General features: G+C 42.8%; 1 protein-coding gene across 2 annotated transcripts in view; it reads right to left on the bottom strand.

Moving 5' to 3' along the window:
- The window catches only part of THSD7B (thrombospondin type 1 domain containing 7B), a 925167-nt gene that overhangs the window by 731139 nt on the left and 166932 nt on the right, over positions 1-27096 (bottom strand). For both annotated transcript variants that reach the window (XM_082260936.1, XM_082260935.1), the window contains exon 2: positions 13873-14059. The gene's annotated coding sequence lies outside the window, so the exon portion shown is untranslated. The remainder of the gene's footprint in view (positions 1-13872; positions 14060-27096) is intronic.

The following is a 27096-nucleotide window of genomic DNA, read 5'->3' as shown; positions in this document are numbered from 1 at the left end:
TAACTGATCCCCAAAGGTTTTTGATTAAATAGCGGAATAGAAAATATGATCCAAAAAAAGTGTATGTATATCACACGTACACAACCACACTAGGCCCCAATTACTATTGTTTGTACCCCTAAAAGGCTAGATGAGGAGTAGGGGGGGTATGGAACAGGCAGCACCCTCAAATCTTCAGAAGTATGAGATGAACCCCAAAAACTTGGAAAGGTGGATCTCTCTCACACGTACCAACACAGACTATCCCCCAATTTAACTGATCCCCAAAGGTTTTTGATTAAATAGCGGAATAGAAAATATGATCCAAAAAAAGTGTATGTATATCACACGTACACAACCACACTAGGCCCCAATTACTATTGTTTGTACCCCTAAAAGGCTAGATGAGGAGTAGGGGGAGTATGGAACAGGCAGCACCCTCAAACCTTCAGAAGTATGAGATGAACCCCAACAACTTGGAAAGGTGGATCTCTCTCACACGTACCAACACAGACTATCCCCCAATTTAACTGATCCCCAAAGGTTTTTGATTAAATAGCGGAATAGAAAATATGATCCAAAAAAAGTGTATGTATATCACACGTACACAACCACACTGGGCCCCAATTACTATTGTTTGTACCCCTAAAAGGCTAGATGAGGAGTAGGGGGAGTATGGAACAGGCAGCACCCTCAAACCTTCAGAAGTATGAGATGAACCCCAACAACTTGGAAAGGTGGATCTCTCTCACACGTACCAACACAGACTATCCCCCAATTTAACTGATCCCCAAAGGTTTTTGATTAAATAGCGAAATAGAAAATATGATCCAAAAAAAGTGTATGTATATCACACGTACACAACCACACTAGGCCCCAATTACTATTGTTTGTACCCCTAAAAGGCTAGATGAGGAGTAGGGGGGGTATGGAACAGGCAGCACCCTCAAACCTTCAGAAGTATGAGATGAACCCCAACAACTTGGAAAGGTGGATCTCTCTCACACGTACCAACACAGACTATCCCCCAATTTAACTGATCCCCAAAGGTTTTTGATTAAATAGCGGAATAGAAAATATGATCCAAAAAAAGTGTATGTATATCACACGTACACAACCACACTAGGCCCCAATTACTATTGTTTGTACCCCTAAAAGGCTAGGAGTAGGGGGAGTATGGAACAGGCAGCACCCTCAAACCTTCAGAAGTATGAGATGAACCCCAACAACTTGGAAAGGTGGATCTCTCTCACACGTACCAACACAGACTATCCCCCAATTTAACTGATCCCCAAAGGTTTTTGATTAAATAGCGGAATAGAAAATATGATCCAAAAAAAGTGTATGTATATCACACGTACACAACCACACTAGGCCCCAATTACTATTGTTTGTACCCCTAAAAGGCTAGATGAGGAGTAGGGGGAGTATGGAACAGGCAGCACCCTCAAACCTTCAGAAGTATGAGATGAACCCCAACAACTTGGAAAGGTGGATCTCTCTCACACGTACCAACACAGACTATCCCCCAATTTAACTGATCCCCAAAGGTTTTTGATTAAATAGCGGAATAGAAAATATGATCCAAAAAAAGTGTATGTATATCACACGTACACAACCACACTAGGCCCCAATTACTATTGTTTGTACCCCTAAAAGGCTAGATGAGGAGTAGGGGGGGTATGGAACAGGCAGCACCCTCAAACCTTCAGAAGTATGAGATGAACCCCAACAACTTGGAAAGGTGGATCTCTCTCACACGTACCAACACAGACTATCCCCCAATTTAACTGATCCCCAAAGGTTTTTGATTAAATAGCGGAATAGAAAATATGATCCAAAAAAAGTGTATGTATATCACACGTACACAACCACACTAGGCCCCAATTACTATTGTTTGTACCCCTAAAAGGCTAGATGAGGAGTAGGGGGGGTATGGAACAGGCAGCACCCTCAAATCTTCAGAAGTATGAGATGAACCCCAAAAACTTGGAAAGGTGGATCTCTCTCACACGTACCAACACAGACTATCCCCCAATTTAACTGATCCCCAAAGGTTTTTGATTAAATAGCGGAATAGAAAATATGATCCAAAAAAAGTGTATGTATATCACACGTACACAACCACACTAGGCCCCAATTACTATTGTTTGTACCCCTAAAAGGCTAGATGAGGAGTAGGGGGGGTATGGAACAGGCAGCACCCTCAAACCTTCAGAAGTATGAGATGAACCCCAACAACTTGGAAAGGTGGATCTCTCTCACACGTACCAACACAGACTATCCCCCAATTTAACTGATCCCCAAAGGTTTTTGATTAAATAGCGGAATAGAAAATATGATCCAAAAAAAGTGTATGTATATCACACGTACACAACCACACTAGGCCCCAATTACTATTGTTTGTACCCCTAAAAGGCTAGATGAGGAGTAGGGGGAGTATGGAACAGGCAGCACCCTCAAATCTTCAGAAGTATGAGATTGTGTTCACTGTACCCCACAAAGATTGAGTTCACTGCACCCCACAATGATTGTGTTCACTGCACCCCACAAAGATTGTGTTCACTGCACCTCACAAAGATTGTGTTCACTGTACCCCCCAAAGATTGTGTTCACTGCACCCCACAAAGATTCTGTTCACTGTACCCCACAAAGATTGTGTTCACTGCACCCTAAAAGGATGTTGTTCACTGCACCCCACAAAGATTGTGTTCACTGCACCCTAAAAGGATGTTGTTCACTGCACCCCAAAAAGATTGTGTTCACTGTACCCCCCCAAAGATTGTGTTCACTGCACCCCACAAAGATTGTGTTCACTGCACCCCAAAAAGATTGTGTTCACTGTACCCCCCAAAGATTGTGTTCACTGCACCCCAAAAAGATTGTGTTCACTGTACCCCCCAAAGATTGTGTTCACTGCACCCCACAAAGATTCTGTTCACTGTACCCCACAAAGATTGTGTTCACTGCACCCCAAAAAGATTGTGTTCACTGTACCCCCCCAAAGATTGTGTTCACTGCACCCCACAAAGATTCTGTTCACTGCACCCCACAAAGGATTTTGTTCACTGCACCCCAAAAAGATTGTGTTCACTGCACCCCAAAAAGGATTTTGATCACTGCACCCCAAAAAGGATGTTGTTCACTGCACCCCAAAAATGATTTTGTTCACTCCACCCCAAAAAGATTGTGTTCACTGCACCCCACAAAGATTGTGTTCACTGCACCCCAAAAAGATTGTGTTCACTGTACCCCCCAAAGATTGTGTTCACTGCACCCCACAAAGATTCTGTTCACTGTACCCCACAAAGATTGTGTTCACTGCACCCCAAAAAGATTGTGTTCACTGCACCCCAAAAAGGATGTTGTTCACTGCACCCCAAAAAGGATGTTGTTCACTCCACCCCAAAAAGATTGTGTTCACTGCACCCCACAAAGATTGTGTTCACTGCACCCCAAAAAGATTGTGTTCACTGCACCCCAAAAATGATTTTGTTCACTGCACCCCAAAAAGGATTTTGTTCACTGCACCCCAAAAAGGATGTTGTTCACTCCACCCCAAAAAGATTGTGTTCACTGCACCCCAAAAAGATTGTGTTCACTGCACCCCACAAAGGATTTTGTTCACTGCACCCCAAAAAGATTGTGTTCACTGCACCCCAAAAAGGATGTTGTTCACTGCACCCCAAAAAGGATTTTGTTCACTGCACCCCAAAAAGATTGTGTTCACTGCACCCCACAAAGGATTTTGTTCACTGCACCCCACAAAGATTGTGTTCACTGCACACCAAAAGGATTGTGTTCACTGCACCCCAAAAAGATTTTGTTCACTGCACCCCAAAAAGATTGTGTTCACTGCAGCCCAAAAAGATTGTGTTCACTGCAGCCCAAAAAGATTGTGTTCACTGCAGCCCAAAAAGATTGTGTTCACTGCAGCCCAAAAAGATTGTGTTCACTGCAGCTCACACACAGAAAAATGGATGTGGATCACTGACACCTGCCTATCTCCAATCCCACACCACACAGCAATATCGATTGTAGTTTGTAGAACACAGTTTCCCTAAAATTCAGCAGACTCTGTCCCTAACAGGATTGAGAAGAGATCGTAGATCAGGATTGAGTGCAGATTCACCCCACCCCCCACACAGCAATATCGATTGTAGTTTGTAGAAGACACTGACCCTATAATTCAGCAGACTCTATCCCTAAAATGCCTACAACTCGCCCTGCCTAAACACTCCGACCTGTCCCTCAATTCTATCCGGACACAAATGGTTTTTTCCTGCCTATCTTTCCCTAATCAGCAGCCAGCACATTGATGTGTGCTCTGTCCCTTAGCTAAGCAGCAGAATGACGCTGCTGCGGCGGCTGCCTCGAACTTATAAAGACTTGGTCACATGCTTCAGACGGCCAATCACAGCTACTAAGACATTTGCAGGCATGGCTGGGATGGCTTAAGGCACACCAGTTAAACGATTGTTGATTGGCTGTTGAAAGCCCGCCATGAAAAGAGCGCCAAAGCATGCAAAACCCGGAAATAAAACGACCGAACACGGATTTTTACCCGAACATACAGTAAAGTGTCCGTGTCCGTGTTCGGGTAAAAAAAATCCAATTATTCGGTACGAACACGAATAATACAGTCCGTGTTCGCTCAACACTACTGGTGGGTACTGGTTCTCCTGTCCTGTTTTGTTTTTGATGTTTTATATATATTTTTACCTATACATTTTATATATATATATATATATATATATACGTATATATACATATAAATACATATATATATATATATATATATATATATATATATATACATATATATATATATATATATATATATATATATATATATATATATACATATATATATATATATATATACATACAAATATATATATATATATATATAAACATATATAAACAGCGCTCAAAAAATTAAAGGAACACTATAAATAAAACACATCGGATCTCAATGAGGAAAAATCTCATGCTGTATATCTATACTGATATGGACTGGGTAATGTGTTGGGAACTAAAGGATGCCACATCGTTTGATGGAAATGAAAATTATCAACCTACAGAGGGCTGAATTCAAAGACATCCTGAAAATCAAAGTGTAAAAAATGATGTAGCTGGCTAGTCCATTTCGCTTGCTGAAATTTCATTGCAGCAACTCAAAACGGTTTGTATGGCCCCCACGGACAATGTCGGGACATGCTCCTGATGAGACAACGGATGGTGTCCTGGGGTATTTTTTCCCAGATCTGGACCAGGGCATCACTGAGCTCCCTAATAGACTGAGGTGCAACCTGGTGGTGTTGGATGAACCAAAACATAATGTCCCAGAGGTGTTCTATTGGATTTAGGTCAGACGAGCGTGGGGCCATTCAATGGTATCAATTCCTTCATCCTCCAGGAACTGGATGCATACTCTTGCCCCATGAGGCCTGGCATTGTTGTGCACCAGGAGGAACCCAGGACTAGGGATGATCGAACGGTTCGGGTCGACCATCGGTTCGACCCGAACATTGACTGTTCGAGGTTCGGCCGAATTCCGAACTTTTTTCTGAAAAATTCGGAATTCGGCAACCAGAACCGACCAAAATGCAATGGGACAGGAACTGGGCTTTAAAAGCCAGTGATTGGACCAGAACCATCAGTAAAAGCCAATTGAGGGGGCAGGAGAATGCTAGGAATGTGATTGGAGTGACTATTGGGTCCAGAGGCCAATCATTAGTGAATACGCCCCCCAGTATATAAGATAGCCCCGCCAAATCTCTACCATTTTAATACAGGACTGTGGAAGAGAGTGGAAGCAGTTCTGTTACTTCTGCTTCAAAGTGTCATTTAGCAATTATTAGTGTGAGGAAAGGGATATCTAGTGTAGTTAGGGTGCTATTTTCCACTATAATTAGATTTAATAATCTAGTTTCTGTAGGGAAAGTGTTAAGTGTAAGGGTACTGTAGTGTAGTGTAGGGTTAACTGACTCTGACTGCTATGGCAGGGTGACAAAACCCTTCCATGTCAGGGTGACCGCTATAGAGAAAAGATCGTTTCTCTTAGAACACTTATAGAACCGGATAGTGGCTTCGCCCCTGTCACAGGCTTTTTGTTGCAGGCGTTTATAGGGCTTTTTTGAGGACATGTTTGGAGTCAGGCATGACATCTGAACTTCTGTGTAGGGGTATATATACACACACACATGTATGTATATATACACATACACATATATAGGTGTGAAAGTAGCAGAAACCTATGCTTGCGCTAATGAAATAATTAACACCCATATGGCTTCTCTGCTATAACACCTATATGTGTGTATGTGTATAAATACATATAAGTGTGTGTGTGTGTGTATATATACCCCTATACAGAATTTCAGATGTTTTGCCTGCCTCCAAAGACCCCCAAAAAATGCCCAAAAAAAACGCCTGCTGCAAAAACACACCTGGGCGTTTTTGTAGCTGGCATTTTTTTGGGCATTTTTTGGGCGTCTTTGGAGGCAGGCATAACATCTGTACTTCTGTGTAGGGGTATATATACATACACACATGTAATGTGCCCAAAATGTCCAAAAAAATGCCAGCTACAAAAACGCCCAGGTGTCTTTTTGCAGCAGGCGTTTTTTTTGGGGCATTTTTTGGGGGTCTTTGGAGGCAGGCAAAACATCTGAAATTCTGTATAGGGGTAAATATACACACACACACTTATATGTATTTATACACATAAACATATATAGGTGTTATAGCAGAGAAGCCATATGGGTGTTAATTATTTCATTAGCGCAAGCATAGGTTTCTGCTACTTTCACACCTACATATGTGTATGTGTATATATACATACATGTGTGTGTGTGTATATATACCCCTACACAGAAGTTCTGATGTTATGCCTGCCTCCAAAGACTCCCAAAAAATGCCCAAAAAAACGTCTGCTACAAAACCGGCAAGGTGTGAAAATAGCGGAGCCACTATCCTGTTCTATTGCAATTCTAATACAAACAAACTTTTTTTTGCTGGTTCTGGACATGCTACAGAGCTGAAACTTCACAGGTACACTTTTTAGACCCCCCAGACACTAAATCCAAAGAAATCTCTTTTTTTTCCAATAATTTTTTCAATAATTGGCTCTTTATCAAAAATTACAATTTTTAAGAACTTTTTTTGTGTGATTAATAGTCCCTGGGGCATGACCCAGAACCCTATGCACTTTTTAGGGGCATTTATTGGGTTTTAGGGCTTCAAAATGGTGTTTTTTGATTCCAGAAGTTCGGGTCCCATTGATTTCAATGGGGTTCTGAAATCCGGGCCGAACTTTTGGGAAGTTTGGGTGTTCTGATCGAACCGAACTTTTGAAAAGTTTGATCATCCCTACCCAGGACCACTGCACCAGTATAGGGTCTGACAATGGGTCCAAGGATTTAATTCCGATACCTAATGGCAGTCAGGGTGTCATTGTCTAGCCTGTGGAGATCTGTGCATCCCTCCACAGATATGCCTCCCTAAACCATCACTGACCCACCACCAAACTGATCATGCTGAACGATGTTACAGGCAGCATAACATTCTCAATGGCTTCTCCAGACCCTTTCACCTCTGTCACGTGCTCGTGGTGAACCTGCTCTCATCTGTGAAAAGCACAGGGTGCCATTTGTTGACCTGCCAATCCTGGTGTTCAATGGCAAATGCAAATTGAGCTCCTCGGTGCCTGGCAGTAATCCCTGGGCCCACTAGAGGACGTCGGGCCCTCAGGCCACCCTCATGAAGTCTGTTTCTGATTGTTTGGTCAGAGACATTCTCATCAGTGGCCTGCTGGAGGTCATCTTGTAGGGCTCTGGCAGTGCTAATTTTTTTTCCTCCTTGCACAAAGGAGCAGATATAAGACCTGCTGATGGGTTAAGGACCTTATATGGCCCCGTTCAGCTCTCCTAGAGCAGGTCCTAGAATCTCCTCCATGCTTGAGACTGTGCTGGGAGACACAGAAAACCTTCTGGCAATGGCGCGTATTGATGTGCTTGCTGGAGGAGTTGGATTAATTATGCAGCCTTTATAGGTTCCAGGTATCACCTCATGCTACCAGTAGTGACACTGACCCTAGCCAAATGCAAAACTAGTGAAAAACAGTCAGAAAATATGAGTAGGAAAAAAAATGTCAGTGGCCTCCACCCGTAAAACCATTTCTGTTTTGGAGGTAGTCTCATTTTTGCCCATCTAGTGCACCTGTTGTTCATTTCATTAACACCAAAGCAGCTGAAACTGATTAACAACCCCCTCTGCTACTTGACTTACCAGATCAATATCCAAACAGTTTAATTGACTTGATGCTACACTCTGATTTAAAAGTGTCCCTTTAATTTTTTTGAGCAGTGTGCATATATATATATATATATATATATATATACACTACACACACACACTGCCTCGCCACCAAAAAAAAAAAAAGGTCACACACTTTGGACCACCTTTAGCTTTACAGCACGCATTCGCTCTGGCATTGTTTCCATAAGCTTCTGCAATGTCACAAGATGTATTTCCGTCCAGTGTTGCATTAATTTTTCACCAAGATCTTGTATTGATGATGGGAGAGTCGGACCACTGCGCAAAGCTTTCTCCAGCACATCCCAAAGATTCTCAATGGGGTTAAGTTCTGGACTCTGTGGTGGTCAATTTATGTGTGAAAATGATGTCTCATGCTCCCTGAGCCACTCTTTCACAATCTGAGTCCAATTAATCCTGGCATTGTAATCTTGGAATATTCCTGTGCCATCAGGGAAGAAAATATCCATTGATGGAATAACCTGGTCATTCAGTTCATTCAGGTAGTCAGCTGATCTCATTCTTTGGGCACATGCAGTAACTATCCAATAGCAAAGTATAATTTCTTCAGTGTCGTCACATGAATAGATATGTATACAGTATCTTACAAAAGTGAGTACGCCCCTCACATTTTTGTGAATATTTTATTATATCTTTTCATGTGACAACACTGAAGAAATGACACTTTGCTACTTCTCTCTCAGCAGGGAGCGATCGCGAGTGCACGGCAGTAATTGCAGCTGCCAGTCCCATGGATCAGGATCCCCGCTGTCTAGTGGGGGTGGGAGCGCCCGGCCGGCAGCACGCGCTCGCCCCCCCCCCCCCCAGTACCATGCGTGTGACCGACGTAGGACTTTGTCATTTTGCGCAGCCGAGCCAGCCTGCCACAGTAAAACTGCGGTGGGCGGTTGGCAAGTGGTTAACCTTTATCTTCTGAGATAGGACAACATGAAAGGGTTCCTGTGTAAAATCCCCACTTAACCAGTCACTTTCCACAAGTGGTGGCAGTCTCAGCTCTTTTTTTCTAGGTCTTGCATTGTTTTCTCCAGAAGCCAACACCTTCAGGGGTTCCTCCCAGGCAGTGAGATTCCTGAAAATTTCCATCCCTAGGCCCAAGGCATGGGAAGAGAGACAGAATTTCTAGAATGACATCCTCACAAGGCAAAAGCCCAAGAGGGAAGAGGAAGAAATTTAACAGTTTAGCAGGTTCACCAGGCCTGCTGATTGGCTAAGCCATCAAACTCCCGTAACACAAAATGACACCTCTCTAGCACACCTTGCTGGAGCAAGGTCCATTAATATGTTGGAGAAAATATACTCTATGCCTGTTGAGCTATAAAATTACAAAAAGGAATTTACTGCTACATGCCTAAATAATAAATATACACACACCTTTGTCAACCACCCCCTGACTCGGATGTACAGAATCTCACAAAAGTGAGTACACCCCTCACATTTTTGTAGATATTTTATTGTATCTTTTCATGTGACACCACTGAAGAAATGACACTTTGCTACAATGTAAAGTAGTGAGTGTACAGCTTGTATAACAGTGTAAATTTGCTGTCCCCTCAAAATAACTCAACACACAGCCATTAACCACTTTAGGACCGGAGGATTTTCCTGCTTTACGTCCAGGCCACTTTTTGCGATTCGGCACTGTGCGACTTTAACTGACAATTGCATGGTCATGCAACGGCGTACCCAAACAAAATTTGTGTCCTTTTTTTCCCACAAACAGAGCTTTCTTTTGGTGGTATTTGATCACCTTTGCACTTTTCATTTTTTGCGATATTAATAAAAAAATGCGACAATTTAGAAAAAATAATATTTTTCTACTTTGACAGTTAAAAAATATCCAATATATTCAATTTTTGTCATATATTTAGGCCAAAATGTATTTAGCTACATGCCTTTGCCAAAAAATTCTCAATGAGCGTATTTTTAACCGCTTTAAGACCGGAAGATTTTACCCCATTCCTGACCAGGCCATATTTTGTGATTCGGCACTCCGTTAATTTAATGGACAATTGCGCGGCCGTGCGACACTGTACCAAAATTTAAATTATGTCTTTTTTTTCCCCACAAATAGAGCTTTCTTTTGGTGGTATTTGATCACCTGTGCGATGTTTACTTTTTGCGCTATAAACAAAAAAAGAGCGACAATTTTGAAAAAATAACAATATTTCTCACATTTTTTTATATGAAATTCCCCCCCAAAAAATGTAAAAATCAAATTTTTTTAACATTTTAGGCCAATTTGTTTTCTGCTACATATTTTTTGTAAAAAAAATCGCAATAAGCGTATTTTGATTGGTTTGAGCAAAAGTTATCGCAGCTACTAACTAACTAACGGGAAATTTATGTAATTTTTATTGTTTTTTTTTTAACTAGTAATGGCGGCGATCTGCGATTTTTTTTGCTAGACTGCAACATTGTGGTGGACAGATCGGACCTCTAACTGACATTTTTTACACTTTTGGGGGGACCAGTGACATTACTACAGTAATCAGTGCTATAAATATGCACTGTTACTGTAAAAATGACACTGGCAGGGAAGGGGTTAACTTTTATTGGTGATCAAGGGGTTAATGTATGCCTGGTGCTTACTGACGTGTGTGGGGGGAGGGGACTGTGTGACACAGGCACAGATCGCAGGTTCAGCTATGCTGAATCCTCTAATCTGTCACTGTCTGTCACTTAGGAGATCCGCCCGCTTTGTTTATACAAGCGGGCAGATCTCCTCACTCGATCGCCGACGATTGGGGAAGAGCGGTGGTGATCACAACCTCTCCTCCCCTGGCCCGACTCCCGCTGTGACTGAATACAGTGGGAGCGAGCCTCCGGCGGCGCGCGCGCGCCGCCCACAAGGGGAGGAGTCCAGCGACATAGACCTACGTCGCTGGACGATAATGAGCCAATTTGCCGCAGTACGCTCCATGTGAGCGGTCGGCAAGTGGTTAATGTCTAAACCGCTGGCAACAAAAGTGAGTACACCCCTAAATGAAAATGTCCAAATTGGACCCAATCTCTCTGCTGATCCCCGCTGAGCAGGCGGATTACAGGTTCGTGTCTGCTCTTCTATGGGATGGTCAGGTGGAAATGGACATCCGAACCAATCTGCTGGATAGATGGCAAACGTATCGCCATACGTCTATTTTTAGTGGATTTTATCGGATCAGAGCCCCATAGAGAACAATGGGTGGTCCGATCCTGTCTGCCTGAAAAACTGACAGGCAGACCCGATCGGTCTGCTGGTGTGAAAGGGGTCTTATACGTTGTATCACATTTAATTTCTTATTTAATATTTGTATATTTGAGAATAACACGGATGATTTGAGATATTGGGAGTGCTACATCATTTATAATTCATCTTTGCATTTACGGATCTGACTTTTACACAAAGTCATACTGGAACAAAAAAGGCCTTCCCCAAACTGTAACTACAATGTCTAATGTCTAATTGCCTAAAATGTTTTTTGTTGCATTTTATTGTGTTTTGTTGCATTAACAGTTACCACAAGATTGGAAGTGCACAATTGTCAAAAATGAAGACCCTTACCAGAAACACCTGAACTCAGAAATTTGTTCATGCATTTTTGGCCATCCTTTCCTGACATTATTACTTGCGAATGATTGGCCCTGGACACAGACAGTCTGTGTTCAGGGCCAAACGGGGACATGAAGGGAATGTTGCCTATCTTGAGGCTCTTGAAGTTATCATACTGTGTCCCCACTCAAAAATAATCAGTCAGCATAGGAAAAAGTGATTTGGGCTGGTTGACACTGCCGCATGGAGCGGCTCACAGCAGGGGTCCGGTGCGTCCCTGTTCATCGTTTCAGGTCCGATTTCAGTCCAAATTATTGGCTGAAGTTGGACCTGAAATGGACCAGAAGATGCACAGGACTCCTGTGCAATTTGCACTGGAGCCTCTCCAGAGATATGTGAACCGGCTCAATGAACAAAAACCCACAACAGTGGAAACCCACATCTAATTTGCAATAGTGTGAACCCAGCCTTAGGGGCCCAGTGCTAAAAACAAACCATATTTTGTTTTAGTTTGTTTTTGTGCTTGGTCCATAGATCTCTTTTTTCTTATACTGACTGTAAAACCTGCATATACTTTACAGTGACTGTTGTCACAGTCCCCATAAGGATTGTCCATCGTCTCTCCTCAGTATTGGGCTGCCACATGTCCAATTTCATCCCGGGGGACTTTTCATTTTGGATAGAGTAAGGAAGGGTTAAAACCCCATCAAATGTTTTTTTTTTTTTTTTGTTTTGCCATCTGTGTAATATTGAGGAGATTTACCATCACTTCCTGTTCCTTAGTCAAAACAGGAAGTGAGAGAATTCCTCCAAAGTGAGGGAATACCTTATGGTCACCAAATTTACCTTGAAAAGCATCCCCATTGGAAGATTTCCCCTCTATTCCTGTTCTAGTGACCATAAGTGTGCGCAGCCTATTGCAATAGGGTGTGCACCCCAACGCTCAAATACACCTGCCTTTCTCTACAGCCTCAGCTGCACCTTACAATGAATGAATGAAAAGTGCTCTGTGCTTAGTGGCTTCCTGTTCATTCACCATCTAAAGCATAGTAAACATAGTTTACTATGCTTTGGTTATGAATGTACACACAGTGAGCTAGTGTATTTTATGGCACTTTTCCACTGCAAGTACCGGCTCGGCTCTACTCGGCCCTGCTTGGCCCGGTTTGCTTTTCCACTGCTGGTACCGCATGGTACGGTGTTGGAACGGTTCGGTACGGTTTGGTATGGTTTGCTTTTCCACTAAAGTAGTACTAAAGTAAGTGGGTGGGATAACAACGATTCTCTGACCAATCAGTGGCTAGTAGTGACTGCATGCAAAGGATTGTGGGATATGGTACCGGGTATGGTACCTCTTGGAACCACAATCGAGGTGGAACTGTTTTAGAGAGCCGTACCGTTCGGTTCCATGCAGTGGAAAAGCGCCGCCCTACCGAACCGTTCCTACACCGTACCATGCGGTACCAGCAGTGGAAAAGTACAAAAGCGAGCCGAACCGTTCGGTTCCATGCAGTGGAAAAACGCCTTTAGAAAAGGAAGAGGCCAGTTAATTATATATTTACTAGTCCCTTTCCCCCGCTCTCTATCCTGAAACATACCCCGCAGCAGCAGAGGGGAGAGAAGTAGAGGGAAGTCAGCAGCACCACGGGGTGGGAAGCCTGGGTAGTAGGGGGAATCAGCCCCACACATAGTAATTAGGGTGTGCCCGGGTACACCTGGCACGCCCCCTGCGCACGCCTATGCTAGTGACTATTCAAAATTTGGGATTTTCATTCATTTCTTAGTGATAATGGTCACCAGGACAAATAGAGAGGGTGAATTTGCCTAACGATGACACAGACAGCAAATAAAAATCTGACAGGTGCTCTAATCATTCTCCACTCTATCCAAAACAAAAAAACGTTTGGCGTGATTATACATAGAATTTGGCCTTGCAACTCTGATAACTTCACTGCATTGATCATTCTCCCTGCAGCTTCAAGCTGCCCTAACTCATATCAGCCATACGGAATATGCTAACTTACCCAATATCAGTCTCACAGAAGCATCGCTTGGATTGGTCCTATACGCTGGAATAGCACTACGTGATTGGATGTTTGCTATAACTTGTTAAACTTCCCTCTGTTGGGCTCATCACAAGGGTGATCGAAGTATAAAGCAGTTGAACGTCTTCCAAACACTTTGTGCATCACTGTGAAGAGCCAGGTTCACCTAGAAGACAAAAGTCACAATGGTCAGTGGAATCAGTTTAGGAGGAACAATTATTAAGCATACAAAAAGGTTTCCAGCTGTCTTGCAAGATTCTTCTTTCTATGTCCCTGAATGTTTAAAGCTGAACTCCATGCAGGGGCAGACTGGCAACTTTCAGCCCAGGGGGCAAGTACAAACCAGAAGCCCATGGTGCAGCGACTCGGCCCCCCTCCCACTCTCCCTCTTCCCATCCTCCTCCTGACCCCCATTCCAGGCTGAAGCTCTGCTCCAGGTACTCTCTACTCACCCCCAGGCTGAATCCGGGTTCCCAACCTGGGCAGCAGGGGGTGGTTAGGGGGATATGGGACTGCTTAATTCTGGGCTGGCCAGGGGAGGAGAGTCTCCAGTGGGGCATAGAACCGGCCTCTGCTCAGACACAGTTTACACCATCCATGCTGGGGAGGGAGGTCTGCGCTCTGTCCTTGTCTTCATCCCGCACTCCCGTAGGTTAGCGGTGGGGACTTTTTACTTCTCTTCACCAGGAATCCTTTAGGCATGTCTGTGGCAGAAGTGGTGCAGCCTTTTTCCAGGACATCAGAGAGGCCCAGGGGGCAATTGCCCGCCTGCCCCCTGGCCCAGTCCTCCCCTGACTCCATGCATATATAAAAGACACACATTTATACAAATCTGCATCCATTAACCACTTCTGGACCGGAAGATTTTCCCCCTTAATGACCAGGCCATATTTTGTGATTCGGCGCTGCATTACTTTAACGGACAATCGCGCGGTCGTGCAACGCTGTACCCAAATAAAATTGATGTCCTTTTTTTTTCCCCACAAATAGAGCTTTCTTTTGGTGGTATTTGATCACCTGTGCGATTTTTGTTTTTTGCGCTATAAACAAAAAAAGCGACAATTCTGAAAAAAAAAAAACAATATTTTTCACTTTCTGCTATAACATTCCCCAAAAAAAATAAAAAAATCTAATTTTTTTAAAATCCAAATTAGGCCAATTTGTTTTCTGCTACATCTTTTTGGTAAAAAAAATCTCGCAATAAGCGCATTTTGATTGGTTTGCGCAAAAGTTATCGCGTCTACTAACTACGGGAAAGATTTATGTCATTCTTATTGGTTTTTTTTTTACTAGTAATGGCGGCGATCTGTGAATTTTAGCGGGACTGTGACATTGCGGCAGACAGATTGGACCCCTAACTGACATCTTTGACACTTTTGGGGGGGACCAGTGACATTACTACAGTAATCAGTGCTAAAAATATGCACTGTTACTGTAATAATGGCACTGGCAGGGAATGGGTTAACACTGGGGGTGATCAAGGGGTTAAATGTGTACCTAGGGGCGTGTTTCTAACTGTATGGGGTTTGGGCTTCTGAAATGATCACAGAGACCTGTGATCCTATATAGGTCGATCACAGGAGCTCTGTGATCATTCCAGAGAATGATCCCCGGGGAGCAATTGCGGGTGTCAGGCGGCAATCAGAGCTGCCTGCCCCATGCATCAGAGTCCCTGCTGCCGAGTGGGGGAGCGAGAGCACACGGCCACCGGCACAGGCTCGCCCCCTAGCTGCAGGCGCGCGACCGTCGTGGCCCTACGTCGTTTCGCGCAGGAGGGCCAGCCTGCCCCAGTAAATATGTGGTGGGCAGTCCGGAAGCGGTTAATGCATTATTAAATGTATTATTTTAACAGTGAGCAATGCAAATACCTAAAGTTAACCTTGTATCGGTCTTTTGCAAACCCTTGTACAATAGAGCTCAGACTGAGAGCTTACAAAAGCTTCCATATATAGTGAAAATAACATTTATACTCCATACATTAATTGTGTGGGAATGCAAAATGGGCATTAAAATGATTGAAGGCTCTGAAAAGGGCCTGGTGCCACTGTGGGGGGTTGTGGAATGGGTTATGGAACTCTGCAGCAGACTGCGTGGCCCTGTAGGGGATGAGGTTGGAGGCACTTTAAGACACTGTTGGAAGTTGGGTGCACTGTGAGAGACTGCAGGTTCTGCAGCAAGCTGGGGGGCATTATGGGAAGTTAAGTGGCATTGAGGGATAGTGTTGGAGGGGGCCTGAGGGCACTGCGGGCCAGTATGGGAGGTTGGGGGGGAGGGCACTTTGGAAGCTGGGAGACATTGGGGGAGGTGATGAAATTTGAAGCTGGTTGGAAGCCTGAGTTAAGGAGAACTACAGCCTTGGCCTTGTGGTTGAGAATTATTGATATATATTTCTGTAATACTCTCTAAAGCCCGGTAACTTTTTAGAGGACACCACGGATAGGTTCTGGAAGGCAGGTACGTTCCCCCATTTTTGAGTTGTGGTCCTTTTATGGGGGACAATAAGAGACATTTTAGGGTACTCGGTACTAGGAACTTTCAGTAACGCATTATGAAGGGTTCCAGGATAGTCCATTCGGAGAGGAGAGAACTGGTTTACAGTTTTCTTAGGGTTGGTAAGTCCAGAACTCAGAGAGACTTTGGGTGAGGAAGAGTCTCCAACCCTGATTAAAGAGACTGTGAATGCTTTCCGGATGCACTCCATATATCAGTGATCGACCGTTATCGGGCCATTGAATATCGGTATCGGCCGATATTTTCTTACATTTAAAAAATGTTTTATTTTTTATTTTTAGCACTTGACAGGTACTGTTGTGGAGGGATCTGGGGGTCTAAAAGACCCCAAACCCCTCCTCTGCACTTAAAAGCATTAAAAATGCCAAGTTTGGCTGTTTGAATGCTGTAATTTTTTTTAAATCTGGCGCCGAGTACCCGGAAGTGATGTCATGACATCACTTCCGGGTTTTTACATGGAGACCCGATCAGAGCCGAATGCGGCTTTGATCGGGTCTTTGGTGGCCGTGCAGGCTGGTTGCCCGGGTCTCCCGGTGGGACGGGAGACCCGGGCGAGCGGCAGAAGGCGGCGGGAGAGGGGGGAACGTCCCCTCCCGCTCCTTGTAATGACAGCCGAGCGGCTTCTCAGCCGCATTGGTTGTCATAACAAGACATCTGACTGTCGGCTATGGACGCCGGTACCGGGGTGATGCCTCTAGCTGCAGGCGTCACTCGGGTACAAGCACTTTCCGAAATATCGGCAATATCGGTAACCTCTGGGGGCCGATTCCGATATATCCGGGAAAGTGCATATCAGTTTTGCCGATAATCGGTCGATCCATAGTGTATATATATATATATATATATATGTGTGTGTGTTGTTACCTTTAGGATATGCAGTTTTTTAAGAAGAGAAAAATATGAAATGGCTCCTGAAAAAAAAAATTCCCTTTAAATTCAGCAGCTTTGCAGCAGATGTGGGATCTGAAATGTATCGCTTTGCTTTTATTCAATTATCAGCTCTTTCCGCCTCCTAATAGAACATATTTTGAACAAACAGTTTTGTTGACTCTTGAGATGTGTCAAACTGCAGCGCCAACACCGAGACATACTCAGCTAAGTCAGCAGTGTGAATGGGACCTAATTGAGATGCTGTAAAGCCAGGAGATAGTCAGGGATAATGGACGCCTCAGGGGCAATTATAGAAGTTAATGTGTCAGTTTTTTTCCTTAGCAAATAAAACGCTTTCTCGTACTTGTTTTAAAGTCTTTCTGTGTCGTGTCGGTGCTCGGGTGACGGATAATTCTGCATCTGATTCTAATCTACCGGCATTAAAACAGAAATCCACACGCTGAGGATAAAAGGAGAACATTTTTTATTCGACAATTCTCGATCAGCAGATTAAACTGCTGAATGGAATTATATTAGGTGCTGGAATACTTTAGCAGTAAATAAATGCTGTAACCATAGAAGATCAGAGAGAGTGATGCGGTAACTATTATTTTAGGCCAGATGCCTCCAAACTTTCTAAACAAAGGGTTAGTTTACAGTCCTTTGGACTATAGGGAGGCTGGACTGTGGCCAATGAGGAGTAGAAAATGTCCTGTTGTCAGTGGGAGTAAACAATGTCTTATCTTTGGTATTAGTGGGAGGAATAGTGTCCCATTATTGGTGTCAGTGGGAGGAATAGTGCCCCATTATTGGTGTCAGTGGGAGGAATAGTGCCCCATTATTGGTGTCAGTGGGAGGAATAGTGCCCCATCATTGGTGTCAGTGGGAGGAATAGTGCCCCACCATTGGTGTCAGTGGGAGTAATAGTGCCCCACCATTGGTGTCAGTGGGTGTAATAGTGCCCCATTATTGGTGTCAGTGGGAGGAATAGTGCCCCATTATTGGTATCAGTGAGAGGAATAGTGCCCCATTATTGGTATCAGTGGGAGGAATAGTGCCCCATTATTGGTGTCAGTGGGAGGAATAGTGCCCCATCATTGGTGTCAGTGGGAGGAATAGTGCCCCACCATTGGTATCAGTGGGAGTAATAGTGCCCCACCATTGGTGTCAGTGGGTGTAATAGTGCCCCATCATTGGTGTCAGTGGGTGTAATGGTGCCCCAGCATTGGTGTCAGTGGGTGTAATAGTGCCTAAGCATTGGTGTCAGTTGGAGGAATAGTGCCCCAGCATTGGTGTCAGTGGGAGTAATAGTGCCCCATCATTGGTGTCAGTGGAAGGAAAATGCCCCATCATTGGTATTAGTGAGAGGAATAGTGTCCCATCCTTGGTGTCACGTAGGAGGAATAGTTCCCCTCATTGGTATTAGCGGGAGGAATAGTGTCCCATTATTGGTATTAGTGGGAGGAATAGTGCCCCATCATTGGTGTCACATGGGAGGAATGGTGTCCCACCATTGGTGTCAGTGAGAGAAATAGTGTCCCACCATTGGTGTCAGTGAGAGAAATAGTGTCCCACCATTGCTGTCAGTGGGAGAAATAGTGCCCCACCATTGGTGTCAGTGGGTGTAATAGTGCCCCAGCATTGATATCAATGGGATTAATAGTACACAGAGTCAGAGGGAGGAAGGGAGGAATAGTGTCCCATCACTGGTATCGATGGGAGGAAAAGTGCCCCATCATTGGCATCAGTGGAGGGAAAAATGCCCCATCATTAGTATTTGAGAGAGTTACATTTGGAAGGATTGGGAAACAGAGATTTCGGGCACAGGAGTTTTGTTAAAAAGATTTCTTTTATTCAACACAGAACTAAATATTTTAAAATCATAGAAAAATACAGGCAAATAATTGTGTATTAAGGACACAGTGAGACCACACAACAATGGTCTATGTTGTACAATATCTCAGTGCATAGAACTTATAAAAGTCGGTTTACATACAGTTCAAAGTACAAGATCATTAGTAGTGATATAATCCTTGGAAACGTATTGCTTGTTATCAGAAGAACCGCCGACGGACACCCAAGCAGTATGGTGCCGGTCAGCAGGGTCGACTGAAAATATAAGTTAACATTCACCATGTAATATATGACCTTTGCTCGACATGTTTCGCTTTCTTAGACAAAAAAGCTTCATCTGGAGCATATCATTTCTTTTGTCTGTGTGAGAAATAACAGTATTTAGATAGATTACATATATGTGTTACCTTTTTTTTTCAGTATGTTATAATTACAATTGCATATCATTTATCTTTCCTTTTAATTACATATAATCGTCTTACACATCTCAGATAAGTCCTTCTATTTTTGCAATATCAACACAATATAACATTGGGTCTTAAGTTGCATTCAGACACTAGAGGAGTTTAGGGGAAAGAACGGAGGTTGCCAATAGTGAGTATATGTGGGGATCCATGCTGTAATTATAGTATAAGCATATATATCCTATTTATATCTGGTAAATGGACAGAAAGATGTATACATACCTGTACATATAGTAATCAGGCACATATCTCAATTTCCATAGAGAATTCTTTAACGAGGAGGACTGTGCGTTTTGGGAAACTCAAAAAGGCAATGTATAGTGACATAGTAGTGAGGGTAGTCACTCCATGTCTCATATCTGGGTGGATGAGAGCAGAAAAACAATGTTTCTCAGAGTAGTAAGCGTTTTAATTCTATGATATCACTTTAAGGGAAAGCCCATAGGAATGCCAAACCATAAGCTCAAGTGTTCTAAAGTGGTAAAATCTGTATGCCTCATGCTTGTTATAAAAGTGTGTAAGTACCCATAGAGCTCATAGAACATCTGCCCTAAAAGGGGGGGGGGGGGGGGGGGCAACAGAAAAGACACATAGTCATTCTGGACCGTAAGAGAAGACAGGTGCCATGCGTTTATAAACGATTACACACCAACATATAGAGTTTACCCATTCGTATGTAAGCTACCCCTATAGTAAAATATATATCATGTATACTGATTTGCTTTCACACACATATGTGAATATGTGTGTGTAATCAATTTCGTATCCGGCCCACCCTCCTCTATAATAGTAGGGGGGTGACCAGGGTTATATATAGATAAGCAGTTGCTACATGAGGTCCAAGATGAGTACATGCAAAGCGTGCTTAGAATAAACATAAGTAATAAACATAGTAGTAAATATATATAGAGTGCCACCCAAGATGATAGATCGCTATGCAGTACAAAAGTTCCAAGCATACACAGACACCTTAGCAATGCTCACCAAACTTAGGAAGGACCAGAGCTTAAATGTAGGGAGCATGTCTCCTCTGCTTGTATGTCGGCTGTTAAGCACAGTAAGATTAAGGTGAATTCCCGGATATCACAAAAGTGTAATGTTACAGTATTAAATACTGGCCATATAAAGCTTACCCCTTGCCACGCTGTTCCCAGCTTCCGCACAGTCCTCACCGGATGGGGAACCTCCACCATACCAGGGCTTGTAAATGGCGCCCTTAAGTAGCATGGATCCCGGGTGGTTCGTCAAACGGACGTCACCGCCCCGGCCACTCCCACCGGACATCGCTCGAGAGCTAGCGCGGGGACACCCCGGCGAGGCTCTCGGCTTAGTCACAGGTGTATGCAGACTATACAGAGGCAGGAAGTGCCTCCGCAGTCCGCTCAGGTGCCACAGGAAGTTCCGCCCGGAAGGGGCGGGACTGACCTGCGGCCTATCTGGCCGCACATATCTCACTGATGAGGCCGACCTCCATGCTTACCCACACTGCCCCCACAGGATCGGTCCGCAATTACATCAGAATTCTAATTGCCTGAAATGAAAAAACAACACAACAAGGACAGAAATTATATATTTAAAAAAGGTACAAAAATGTTCCTGGTGAAACCAGGAGATATATATCGGTAACATATTTATTTATCAAAAATTATTCTATAACCATGTTTATTTTTTGACATTAACCACTAGTAAGGGCTTCAATAGTAACAGCCCTAATGAAAGAACAGGGGCTGAACTGCCCCCTACTAGAAACACTTCCATGCTTCAAACCCCAAGAGAAAGTTGCATATTTTGACTTATTATAAATCCTCAAGATCATAGTATTGATGAGATAGGGATTATAGCACAACAAAAAAAAAAACTGTTTGTTATACATAAGAAAGGAAGAGGGGTATATGTGCCATAAGACCTATTTAATGTGAAGAGGTATCAGAATAGTTGAATATATGTATATACGGGGGGAGGATGATCACGCCAAAATCAAGCCGACACCCTGACCCATATATCCCACAGAGGGCCATTATCGTAACCCGAGTATACTACTCGAGGTCAATTAGGTCTGTTGGCATTAGGTAAGCAAGGAAACCTTCACAGAAAGGGTTTGTACGACTGTGTTTCGTTTAACCCAGGTCTATAAGTGGCATTGAGACGCTCTATCCAGAGAGTTTCTCTCTGGAGAATTTTTTTGTCCCAGTTGCCACCCCGAGGATCTTGAGGAATAACCTCAAGCACATAAAATCTTGCCTTTTTGGGATTGAACCTGTGGTATAGGTCAAGGTGTCTGCTCACGGGCGTGATCATCCTTCCCCCTGCTGATACGTACACATGGTCATTTATCCTTTGGCGGAGCTCTCTTATAGTTTTACCTATATAGAACATGCCGCAGGTGCAATGCATCATGTATACCACTCCACGTGTGCTACAGTCGGCTCGAAATTTTGGAGCAAATGTCTCCCCATTAGGTAAAGTGTATTCAGTATTCTCCTCTATCCAAGGACATAAAGCGCATTTGCGACATTTATAAGTACCTCTACCTGTTGTTACTTTATTTCTAATGGGTTGATAGTGGCTTGTTGTTAGTTGATCTCTTAAAGATCTTGTTCTCCTGAAAACAATTTGGGGATGTTTGCCCACGTATTTGTTTATAACTGGATCATCACGAAGAAGATGCCAGTTCCGTTCAAGAATATCTCTCAATACTTTTTCATGAGCGGAGTATTTGGTTATTAGTTTAACTGTCGATTGCGTATTTGGAGGTTTGGCTCTAAAGATGAGGCTGTTTCTATTTTGAGAAAACGCTTTGTTAAAAGCTGTTCTCAACAGACGCTTACTGTATCCACGAGCCCTTAGGCGTTCTCGTAAAAGGTTAGCCTGTATTTTGAAATCCTTATCAGATGTGCAATTACACCGTAGGCGTATGTATTGGGCGTATGGGATACTACGTATAAGCGCCCCTGGGTGGGCGCTAGACGCATGTAGTATTACATTCCCTGACGTCTCCTTTCTGTATAGGTTAGTCGTCAGGTGTCCATCCACATGTTTGAGTACCGTTAGGTCAAGGAAATTAACACTCGAGTCACTGATGGTAGATGTTAACTTCAAGTTGAAGTCGTTTATATTTAGTTGGGCAATAAACTCATCTAGCATTGATTTTGAACCTGTCCAGACAGCAAAAATGTCGTCTATATAACGAAACCAGATTGCCACAGAGGAAAAAAAATGGGATAAATTTTCATCTGATGTGATTTGTCGCTCCCACCCCCCCAGGTACAGGTTGGCGTAGGCCGGGGCACAACAAGTGCCCATGGCCACGCCCTGCACCTGGAGGTAGTGGGACCCGTTGAAAGTAAACCAGTTGTGTTTCAAAATAAACAATAGAAGTTCCAAAATAAAATCACAAAATGGCCAAGTGTGATGATCTTGCTCATATAAGAACGTGCGTATCATCCCGACGCCCTGCTCGTGAGGGATACTGGAGTATAATGCCTCCACATCCAAAGTCACGAGCAGGGCGTCGGGAGGAACCACCATATCTTCAATCATTTTTAAAAACTCGAGTGTGTCCTTGACGTATGGCGGTAACCGCACTACGTGTGGTAGTAAATAATAATCGATCAAACGACTCGCATTTTCAGTTAAACTTCCAATGCCCGATACAATAGGCCTCCCCGGTGGAGAAGTTAAATTTTTATGGATTTTTGGGAGTGAATAGAATGTCGCCTGTCTCGGAAATTTGTTGTTAAGAAAATTATAACAGTCTTTGTCTATAAGAGCCAATTGATATGCACGTCCAATTATATCCAAATACTCTGCTTTAAATTCTGTAGTAACCGATGGGGATATCTTTTTGTACCATGTACGATTTGAGAGGATATTAAGGCACATTTTTTCGTATCCCTCTCGAGTCATCAATACTAGGTTACCACCCTTATCTGAGGGTTTGATAACCAAGTCTGTATGGTTTCTTAGTTTGTTAAGCATCTGTAGTTGTTGTTTAGAAAGATTATTTTGTGTTGATTTTAGCTCACAATTTTTAATCTCACCTACCACTGTAGTCAGAAAAGCCAAAAGGTTAGGATTTGTAGTCAAGTCAGGGAAATTATTGGATTTTGGTTTGAAGGGGACCTGTCTTGGATTTACTGTCTTTGTTTGTATAGGTTGATCGGGGGACTGGGAATCCGGAAGACTGCCTTCCTCCAATAGTAAGATTAGATCCCGTAGAACACGGAATTCTTGCATTGTATAATGTTTTATTTTTTCTGAAATTTCTTTATCTTGTGTATTACGTTGTCTTTCTGGGTCGTAGATATGTTTATACGTCAAGTTCCTTATGAACATATAGACGTCCTTTATGGTCTCATATCTATCCATAGGAGTAGATGGACAGAACGTGAGGCCAAGTTCAAGGACCTCTTGTTCTTGGGGGGAGAAGTGATAAGGGGTTAAGTTAATGATCGATAATTTTAAGTGGGAAGGCTTAGTGATGTGCTCAGGGGAAAATTTGAGGCCTGGGCCTGTGAAGCTGCAAAGTGGCCATCAATAGTGGTTTGTCTAAGAGAGGTAGTGCTGGGTATATTTGAAGGTAGTGTGTTAGAAAAAACCGGTGCCACAGCACCTAGTGAATGTGTTTGAGAATTAGATGTGAAATCCTGTGTGGATGGATTACTTGAATTAGTGTTAGTGGATAAGGGTTGCAACATTTGTATCGCTTGGAGAGCCAGGGGTCCCAAATAAGGGTCCTGTGCTTCCAAACCATCTTGTGTGAGTGCCTCGACAGATCGAACAGTCTGTCCAATTTGAGTCCCCCCAGTTCCTAATGGTTGAAATTTGGAAGTTTCATCGGGTCGCTTTTTGGAGTGTGGTGTGTAATTGGCTCCTTCCTGTTGTCCTCGTTTACGTGTCGCCATGTCTGTTTTTGGTCTAGTATCTTGATTAGATCTAATCGATGTTTTGGATCTATTAGATTGTGCGGAGATCGAAGACGAGTCTGATTCCCAATCGGTTTCCCTTGGACCTGTATTCAACATCTGTTCACGGGGGCCTCGCGAATAGCGGGGTCGCCTTGAACTATTGGGTCCCGGCCATCGGTAAGCATAGCCTTCCGTGAAGGCCATCTTATCTTTTAAAAATTTAGTTTGTTTTTTACCAATGATATCCCTATTAAGTTTGATTCCATACTCCTTCACCTCCTTCCATCTTGCCTCGTAATGTATATGTTTTTTTAGATTCTCGTTCTTAGTATATAAAGATGATAACTCAGTATCCAAAGTAGCTAGGTCTAATTTGTATTGGGACACCAACAGCTGGCACAAGTCGGTACTGCATTTGGTTAGAATACGTTCCCACAAAGTTCTAAACTCGCTCGAAGCATTATCGAAGGAGGGGAATAGATGAATCCTCAGACCCATAGGGTATACATTTGCCTGTATATACTTCAAGAAAAATTCTATATGCCAATATAGATTTGACTTTTTTTTAATAAGTCTCTTTACTGTATTAATATATTGGTTTAGGCTTATATCGTCCTTGGCCGGGATGTTACAGGTAGATTCAATTTCAGTCATAAGACCCGTCCATGCATTTCCAACGAAATCCATGGTTGTCCTATGAGTTCTATCAGTTGTTGTTAGAATGATTTATGGTCTCTTCTATATAGGTTTCTATTTTTTTGAAGAAATGTGTATAAATTATGGCTTGACTAAATAAACAAATACAAAATTATTTTCAAAGGCCAGATGCAGGCCAAAAATTGGCACTAGAAAATTATAGGCAACTTTTTACGGGGTTTTTTTTGCATAAAAGATGTTTCACGATCCTTCCATATGATACTGCTCAAATATAATATGTATACAAGGTAATAAGTGATACTTAAACCTATATACTTTGCTGCTTGCCACTTCCCAGGATGGCTGGTGCTTCCACCTTTATATCAGAATTATTTTACAAGTCATGTGTCCACAGATAGCAGCCATCTTGGCCATGACGTATCCAATTTAGGGTGTGCCCCTATCCTCAATTGATCAATTACATTTGGAAGGATTGGGAAACAGAGATTTCGGGCACAGGAGTTTTGTTAAAAAGATTTCTTTTATTCAACACAGAACTAAATATTTTAAAATCATAGAAAAATACAGGCAAATAATTGTGTATTAAGGACACAGTGAGACCACACAACAATGGTCTATGTTGTACAATATCTCAGTGCATAGAACTTATAAAAGTCGGTTTACATACAGTTCAAAGTACAAGATCATTAGTAGTGATATAATCCTTGGAAACGTATTGCTTGTTATCAGAAGAACCGCCGACGGACACCCAAGCAGTATGGTGCCGGTCAGCAGGGTCGACTGAAAATATAAGTTAACATTCACCATGTAATATATGACCTTTGCTAGACATGTTTCGCTTTCTTAGACAAAAAAGCTTCATCTGGAGCATATCATTTCTTTTGTCTGTGTGAGAAATAACAGTATTTAGATAGATTACATATATGTGTTACCTTTTTTTTTTCAGTATGTTATAATTACAATTGCATATCATTTATCTTTCCTTTTAATTACATATAATCGTCTTACACATCTCAGATAAGTCCTTCTATTTTTGCAATATCAACACAATATAACATTGGGTCTTAAGTTGCATTCAGACACTAGAGGAGTTTAGGGGAAAGAACGGAGGTTGCCAATAGTGAGTATATGTGGGGATCCATGCTGTAATTATAGTATAAGCATATATATCCTATTTATATCTGGTAAATGGACAGAAAGATGTATACATACCTGTACATATAGTAATCAGGCACATATCTCAATTTCCATAGAGAATTCTTTAACGAGGAGGACTGTGCGTTTTGGGAAACTCAAAAAGGCAATGTATAGTGACATAGTAGTGAGGGTAGTCACTCCATGTCTCATATCTGGGTGGATGAGAGCAGAAAAACAATGTTTCTCAGAGTAGTAAGCGTTTTAATTCTATGATATCACTTTAAGGGAAAGCCCATAGGAATGCCAAACCATAAGCTCAAGTGTTCTAAAGTGGTAAAATCTGTATGCCTCATGCTTGTTATAAAAGTGTGTAAGTACCCATAGAGCCCATAGAACATCTGCCCTAAAAGGGGGGGGGGGGGGGCAACAGAAAAGACACATAGTCATTCTGGACCGTAAGAGAAGACAGGTGCCATGCGTTTATAAACGATTACACACCAACATATAGAGTTTACCCATTCGTATGTGGGCTACCCCTATAGTAAAATATATATCATGTATACTGATTTGCTTTCACACACATATGTGAATATGTGTGTGTAATCAATTTCGTATCCGGCCCACCCTCCTCTATAATAGTAGGGGGGTGACCAGGGTTATATATAGATAAGCAGTTGCTACATGAGGTCCAAGATGAGTACATGCAAAGCGTGCTTAGAATAAACATAAGTAATAAACATAGTAGTAAATATATATAGAGTGCCACCCAAGATGATAGATCGCTATGCAGTACAAAAGTTCCA

The sequence above is a fragment of the Pelophylax lessonae genome (assembly GCF_965119305.1).
Source record: "Pelophylax lessonae genome assembly, chromosome: 6".
NCBI lineage: Eukaryota > Metazoa > Chordata > Amphibia > Anura > Ranidae > Pelophylax > Pelophylax lessonae.
Note: the sequence above shows the minus strand (reverse complement) of the source record. Positions and strands in the feature narration are given on the sequence as shown.